We start from the raw sequence: 8,606 nt of genomic DNA, 5'->3' as shown, positions 1-8,606 counted from the left end.
ATATGCAAATATAATTGTATACATATATAATTTTTTGTTGTTTTTTATTATTTTATTTTGGTGTTTGAATATCATTACAAGTTATAAACATAAAATAAAATTCACTACGTTTATATTTTTTATAGTAGATATTTTTTTTTTGGTAAAAATAGTAGATATTATTTTAATAGTACAGATCGGAATGAAACAAAGGTGATGAATATGGACTTTGGTCAGAACATGTGTAACACCTAAAATCCAAGTTTTCTTCTTTTTTTTTTTTTTGGGACTTGGTTCTGGGCTAGAGAACTGACCCGACCTAACACCCAGAACCCGAACTCGTCTAGCGACTCAACCCCTAATACCCGATTCTAATCGAAGCTCCTCTCCTCTTCATCGAAGGCAAAACTCCTTGCTCCACCCATGTCAATTCAACCTCCGACAGAAGCTCGGAAACTTGATGCATGAAGGCGATGACAAGGCCGATCATCCTCAGCGAAGACACCCGCTCGAGCTTGCCGCACTTCCGCTTTGGTGTTGCCACAGTTCCCCATCATCGCATATCTGCCTCGATGACGCTCCTGACTGTAACGTTGGGTCCGTCTTGAGCTTCCTGGTCTCAGGGCCAAGACACAGCCGCTGCTCCTCCTCTGCTGCGCAATCTCCTGCGAGTTAGTTTGTCCGTCAGCCTCCTCTGTGCCAACCCTTCTCCCTATGATGCTTGTGTTGCTGCTGCTACTACTAATCGGCCGTTTCGAGTTCGTAGGTTGAAGACGCCCTTCCCCTTCAACTGCGAGCCTGTCACCGGTTTCTGTTTCTACCCTCCCAGTTAACCCTCTTCCCTTTGGCACCCTTGAAAGCTGGTTGAAATTGAAATCTGGTGGTCTTGAGTTCGATTGTATTAATTATGCTGAAGGATTGCAAATCCTGCTTTTTGATTGTATTCCTTACCTGCACAGACGGAATAACTGACCACTGCCTCTGAAGCTGATTTCCCGCTGCCATCGCCGCCAGTTGGTGATCTAAAATGTTGCCTTCTCGTGGAGTCCAAGTAGCTCCCACATCCGGAGCCTCTTTCATCAGTTGGAGAATATCTCTGATGATTACGTCTGCCTCAGCTAAGGGCGTTCTTGCCTTAATCGCTTGAACCAAAGGTAGGCAATCTGTTTCAATTATACAATTCCTTATCTGTAAATTTTTAATTAGAATTAAAGCCTCTCTGTATGCTTGAGCTTCTGCTGCTAGTGCTTATGTTGTCTTGAATGTTGATGTTGTCCCAGTGATGATTTTTTTTGCTAGTCTCTTACCACCACTGCTGATGTTGCCATGCCTGTTTCCCTGTGGAAAGATGCATCTGTGTTTACTTTCGTCCTATTGTGTGGCGGAGGCCTCTAGGTAATTCTCTTTCTTTCTCCATTCCTGCCTTCTGTAGGTTTGTTGTCTCTGTTGAGTACCTTTGTTGCATTGTGATATTCCGCTGCAAGATGCTCTGAATAGATTATTGCCTTTTGTGGATTGATTTTTGTTTGCTGGAATATGTGCTGATTTCTCGCTTTCCAAATGCACCAACAAACACATCCCAAATTACACAAAATTTTGTCATGTTCCTTTCCTGCCTCCCTCTTGATTTTGTCAATTGTGTTCATCATCCATTTTTCAAAAGATCCCACATTATAACTCGTAGGCACCATTTGAAGGCTAGATCCAAACCACACCGCTCTTGTCCACGGGCACAATAGTAAAGCATGTTCTATTGTCTCATCTCCTTCCTGGCATATGCTACACGTGGGTGTAATTGCACTTTTGCGCTGATATAATTTCATGTTCACTGGCAGAATTCCGTGCACTACTTTCTATAAGAACATTCTAACTTTTCCTGGCACTGGTAATCTCCAAATAGTCTCCCATACCTCCCTCAAATTCTGACTTGTGGATGCTTTGTTCAGTTTTGTCTCTTCCTTTATGTCTTTCTCCTCCTTCGCAGCATAGTATCCGGTTCTGACTGAGTACTGTCCGTCATTTCTATACGGCCAAACAAAGTGATCCTTTTTATTAATTAAACTAATGGGTGTTTTGGTTATCAATTCAGCCATATTACCCTGAAAACAGTCATGAATCTTATTTAAGTCCCAGCCTTCGCCATCTCTTACCAACTCGCTCACTCTTCTGTAACGATTTTCTCCGCCTCTCCTGAGCTTGTCTATTCCCACCACCCAATTATCTTTCCAAATATCTATTCCTGCTCCACTTCCTACACTCCATCTTCCCTTTCTTCTAAGGAAATATCTTCCCTCCAATATGCTCTTCCATATCCATGAAGCGTTTCCTCCTCTCTCGACTTCCCATAGACTACAATTAGGGTAGTAGATGGCCTTTAGAATCCGAGCCCATATATCATCTTCCTCATTTAGAAGTCTCCAAGCTTGCTTAGCCAAGTGTGCTATGTTTTGGCATTCTAAATCTTTGAACCCCAAGCCTCCATTTGATTTACTTTTGGTCATATTTGTCCAGCTCTTCCAATGAATACTTCTTTCCTTTCCATTGTTTGTCCACCAAAATCTCGCAATTGCTGATTCAATTTTCTTACAAAAAGATTTTAGGAACTTGATCACGTTCATGGCATAGACTGGAATTTCTTGTATAGCTGCCTTTATCAAAACCTCCTTTCCAGCTTGATTTAATAGTTTCTCTTTCCAACCTTGCATTTTGTTTAGAATCTTCTCTTGTATCTCACTGGTAACCCAAGGTACCTTCCCAGATCTTCCCATGACTCCATTTCAGTGATCTCTTCAATGTTTACCCTCCTTTGGATAGATACCTGACTTCCAAAAATCAGTCCGAATTTCTCAGTATTAATTCTTTGGCCTGATGCCTTCGTATATTTGTTAATGATCTGAATTAGATGATATATCTCTTCTTCTTGTGCACCTGCAAAAATAATACAATCATCAGCAAAAAGTAGATGAGTTATAACCGGCGCAGTTAGAGCTAACCTTATTCCTGAAATAAGGTTATTCCTCAACGCCTTTCCATGAGAACAGTAAAACTTTTCGCTGCCAAGATAAAGAGATATGGCGATAGAGGATCTCCCTGCCTGAGGCCTCTTTGATGGTAGATCTTGGTTGACAATTTCCCATTAATTTTAAATTTATAAGTAGCACTTCTCACGCAGCTCATCATCAACTTCACCCATTCTTGACTAAATCCGAACTTTTCCATGACCCTTTGCGGAAAATTCCATTCCAATCTATCGTATGCCTTGTTCATATCCAACTTAATGGCTATGTCATTGCTTCCATAATTTCCTCTCCTATTTAACTTATGGAACACTTCCTGTACTATTATTATATTATCTTGTATGAGTCTTCCTTTTATAAAAGTGCTCTGAACTGGAGATATGATGACATCTAGCACTTTCTTTAGCCTTCCAACCAAGACCCTAGTTACAATTTTATATATGAAATTACAGTAGCTGATGGGTCTGAAGTGATTCAGGCTTTTCGGTTGACTCACTTTAGGAATCAAAACAACAGTAGTTTCTCCTAAGTCCTCTGGTAAGCTGCCATCTTCAAAAATCTATCTCACCACACTACACACTTCTTTCCTCAAAATATCCCAATGCTTTTGGAAGAAAAGTCCGTTTAAACCATCTGGCCCCGGAGCTTTTAAGCTTCCCATGCTGAAGACAGCTTTATTAATTTCCTCGTCATTGATCTTTGCCATAAGCTTATCATTCATCTCTCTAGTTACTCTCGTTGGAATATCTCTTATGCATTCTTCCAGATTCCTATCCCCTTCAGAAGTAAACAGCTTGGTAAAATGTGTTTCTACTAACCTCATTATGTCTACTTCTCCTTGTATCCAGTGTCCTGCCTCATCTTTCAATTTATCAATTCTATTCCTCATTCTTCTCTGTATGGTTGTTGCATGAAAAAATGCTGTGTTTTTGTGTTTCCAAAGATTTGATATCTGGTTCTTCAGTTCTCTCCCTTCTTTGATCTCTATCCGTCATATCGCCCTTTTGTATTTGTTGTAGCTCACTTTTCTTTTTTTCTATTTCTTTATCTGCTCTTTTAAATTTTCTTCTGCTCCACTCCAACAACTCCCTTTTGCATCTGCTTCTCTTTCTAGTAAACTGATTCCAACAGTTTCTGTTTCCATCGTCTTGCTGCCAACTCCTCCTAATTACTTCTTCGCACTCCTCATGCTCTGTCCAAAAAGCCTCAAACCTAAATTCTTTTTTAATCTGATCTTGCGGTTGTGTTTCCAAAATTAAGGCACAATGGTCCGAACTTATTGCCGGAGCAGTTTTTAGAATAACATTCTGGTGTATATGCAGCCATTTCCAATTTACTAACACCCTATCTAGTCTTTCTCTAGTGATAAAGTTGTTTCTAGGATTGTTGTACCAAGTGTATTTGCTTCCTTTAAGGTCAATATCCATTAAACCATTATCATCTACAAAACTTCTAAAAGTGTCTAAGTAAATTTTTGGTTGTGGATGAATGCCTACCTTTTCGTCTTGACTTAGATATCATTGAAATTCCCCAAAAAAGCTTAAGGTTCTTCCCTGCTCCTATTACTTACCGTAAGCTCCTGCCATAGTTTCCTTCACCTTTGGAAAATTGGGTTACCATATACAAAAACACCCTGCCATTTCAGAACATTATTTATGTTAATGCTTGCTTTAATATAGTTATCACACCACTCATAAACATCAATATTAGTATTAGATTTCCATAACAAACATAGTCCACCGGACAAGCCCGGAGTTCTATGCAAAATATCTTATCAAAGTTTAGCCTTCTTCTAATTCTATTCATTTTTTCTTTACTGGCCCTAGTTTTCATTAAAAATACTATAAGCGGCTTAACATCTTTACATAGATTATACAATTCAGAAATTGTTGGGGCAGCCGCTATTTCCCGACAATTCTAGCTGATTATACTCATGGCTGAGGTTGGGGCATGTTAAGGCCCGCCTCCTCAGCCATTTGTGTTCCCATAATCTGACCAGAGACATTCTTAGCTAACTGATACTCCCTTGTGCCCAAAACAGTGATGCTATTCTTTCCTTTCTTGGGTTCCCTATCCTCTTTCTCCTCCTTCCATCCCGTGTATGTTAGCAGCGGGATCTGTTCGTTTTCTCATTTTCTTTTCAAGTTCAGCTTCAATTCCAACTTCTTAGCCAGTCGCGTTTCCCAATCCGTCTGTGCTTCCGTTCCATTATCTTCATTTTCATCACTTGCTAACTCTACATAGTAGACGTTCTCACCTTGCTTGATATGCTGACTCACAATTTCGTGATCTCCATTTTGAGCTTCCTTGTATAGTTTTCGTAATGTATTCTCCTCCGTTTTGCTCTTCAACAAATCTTGATCTTCCTTTCCCTCTGTTCTGGCTTCACATGCTTGTTTGCCCTTCATTCTAGCTAGCATAAGTCTCTTTAATTCCTGGCCTATGGTTTCTCTTTCTTTTTTTTCCCGGGCCCATCTTTCCACCTTCCATTTTATAGCTGTTCACTTCTTCTTCTTCAATAATATAATTTTTTAGCCCACTTCCTCCAACATTTCTTGTTTGCTGTTTTAAAGCCCCTATGTTGGGCCCAATATCCCCTGTTTGTCCGTTCCCTCCTGATTTTTGCGCCTCATACCTCCTTTCTCCCTTCTGGGCCTTTTTGTTATTGGCCCATTCGTTTTTCCTCTCTCTTATCTCCTTAATGAGATTGCTGAGTTTATAGGCTGCTCCTAGGTCACATTGCGTATCTCTCTCTTCCTGAAAATCAGAAATTTTTGGTACTTCTTCTACCTGCTCCTCTGCATCAACCATCTCTTCTTCTCTCCTCATTTGGTTTTCCCAGACGCTTTCCTCCTGGATTTTCTGCTGCAGTACTCACACCACCCTAATCCTACTCTCCTCAGAGCTTTGTTCTTCACCACTCTCTCTGTCAAGGTTTAGTTGCTCACGCGCCTGCTCCTCCCCTTCCTCTCTCCATCCTTGTTGTGTTGAGATGCCTCCTCCCATGGTTGGACCAGGTCGTCCCTAGCTTACTCCCAGTCCCGGTGAGTATTTCTTCTTTGTTGGATCCCAACATGCTATGGCTGTTGGATTCTTGCATGTTTTTTTCTCATGCCCTAATATTTCACAGTTAGAGTAATAGTTGTCCGACAGTCTCTCGTACTTGAAAAATACCCACAGTGGTGGCAACTTCTCTCTATCTAACCAGAAACCTGTAGGTAGTGCTTTGGTGATGTTGATACTAACCCTGATTCTCAAGTACGGTCTCCTAAGGACTCCATCTGATCTTGGGTCTTCAGCCTCTGTCAAGGCTCCTAACATTTCACTGATAAGAATCCCTGTCTCTTTGTCCATGAAGTCATGTGGAATGCCATGCACTTGAATCCAAAACTCCATGAAGTCATGATCAACTTCAAAAATTGATTCACCCTCCCTCCATAATCTGAGATTGACCATATTTCCTTTGACATTCTATGGACCGTTTTGAATAATCTGCAGTCCTTTCTTCCTGTCTTTAAAGCTGAATAACATCTTCTTCCATCCAATATCTGTAACTGCAACACCTTGAGGATTTTCCCACATTCCCAGTAAGGCATTCTTACATGTTTTGAAGTTTATCTCCTTGTCACTTATTAACTTACCCACCACATTTAAGCAGTCTTTCTTATATCTCAACTCTCCTGACTTGTTGAGTTTGATGACTTTACCTTTGATATTGTTCATGTTGTAGGTTGCTAAAGCAGTGGTTTTGAAGGTTCAAGCTGAGTTCGTGTTATTTTAGAAAAGAAAATGGATATTGAACACGATTTGAAGTAACTCCCTTATTTGGGGAAGAACCTGACATTCTTAGAAGACTCTCCTGTTGAGAGAAAAAGAGTTTCCTAGAGGACCAACAAATTACAGAAGTTTTATTAGATTTTGAGATTATTTTTCCTTATAAAAAAAATAGAAGATTGTTTTCTCAGCCAAAAATATATATTTTTTTCCCAATTAAGAGTAAACCGCGGCCGTTTTTTTCCCCTCTCATTTTAGTGCTTAGACCAAACCGAAAGCTATAAGGACTCCTTTCATTTATTTCTATTTTTATTTTAAAAATTTTTTGAAATAAAAACTAAAAATAGTAAAACAAAAAAATACAAAATTTTGATAACAGTAAATAACAAAATTAAAATTAAAAGAACAAAAACCAATCAGTCATTGATTTGGTTTGATTTGTATTTTTTATATTTTCAAAATTTTTTTATTTTAGAATTTGTGAAGAAAAATAAAAAACAGAAAATAAAAATAGAGAAGAGAATTTTATTTTTTTTATCTATTTTTCTCCCACAATGTCCTAAAAGTAACAAAAAATATTTAAATAAAAACACAAATAAGATAGACGTATTTTCTATTTTTTCTATTTTCTTTTCTTTCGCCTCATATGTGACAGCAACTACATTGAATTGTTAGACTTGTCAAGATCTCTTAAAATTTACAAACACCTTTACCTTTATAATTTGTCAGTTAACATTAAATTTATGCCGAATTTATTTAAAATTTATTTATTTTTATATTATTGAATAATGTTTCTCAAAATGGACAGGGCCACTTCAGGCGCATGCGAATTGAATTTACACTCCAATTCAGGGTTGATGGCCACGAATTGGAACTGACAGTGACAGGTTGAAAAGCTGCAACTCCAATCCATTACTGGCTAGCACGAAATGGCTCAATTCACCACTGGCGCACACGAGTTGGGCCACATCAAGGGCAGCGGTAGGGGTGTCCGCGAATCGAATCGGATCGGATATGGCCGAAAATTCGATCCGATCTGCACAATTTTCATCGGATAGAATCGGATACGATATCCGCGCTTTTTAGTGCCGGATCGGAAATGTGCGAATCGGATGGGATATCGGATATCGGATATCGGATATATCCGCATAATTAAAACTTCTTTTTTTAATCATATTTCTATGTAAAAAATTCAATAAAAATATTTCTTTCACACTTTTAAACTTATTTATTCCTAAAATATTTTTAATCAAACTCTTTCTAAATAACAAAAATAAAATAATACAATATATGAATAATAATTACTAACTAAAACATACAAACAAGTAAATATAATACCAAACATATATATATTTATTTATTTTTTAATTATTATTGTGCGGATCTGCGGATATAGAGCAGATATCCGCGATCCGATCCACAAAGGGTGCAGATCGGATCCGATCTGATCCGATCAATTTGCGGATCGGATCGTATCCGCAATTTTCGGATCGAATGCGAATATTTACCGCGAATCTGCGAATACGATCCGATCCATGAACACTCTTAGACAGCGACACCGAATTGGGCCACATAAGGGGCAACAAATATAAAATTACACATAGTAGAGGCTACACCTACATATAAGCTTCTAAGTTCTAATAATAATAATGCAGCTTACCAATACCAATCAAACATAAACATAACACCATTGATAACATACTGTTTTAGATTACAAAATTACGATAGCTGTAGTTAGAAGTAAATTCTCAGATCAGTCTTTATATATTGATTCACTTTTTTTTAACTAAATAATTAAATATTACATAATAAAATAATAAAAAATATAATAGATAA

The sequence above is a fragment of the Arachis ipaensis genome, chromosome B04 (genome assembly GCF_000816755.2).
Source record: "Arachis ipaensis cultivar K30076 chromosome B04, Araip1.1, whole genome shotgun sequence".
In the NCBI taxonomy this organism is placed as follows: Eukaryota; Viridiplantae; Streptophyta; class Magnoliopsida; order Fabales; family Fabaceae; genus Arachis; species Arachis ipaensis.
This window is presented reverse-complemented; position numbering follows the sequence as displayed.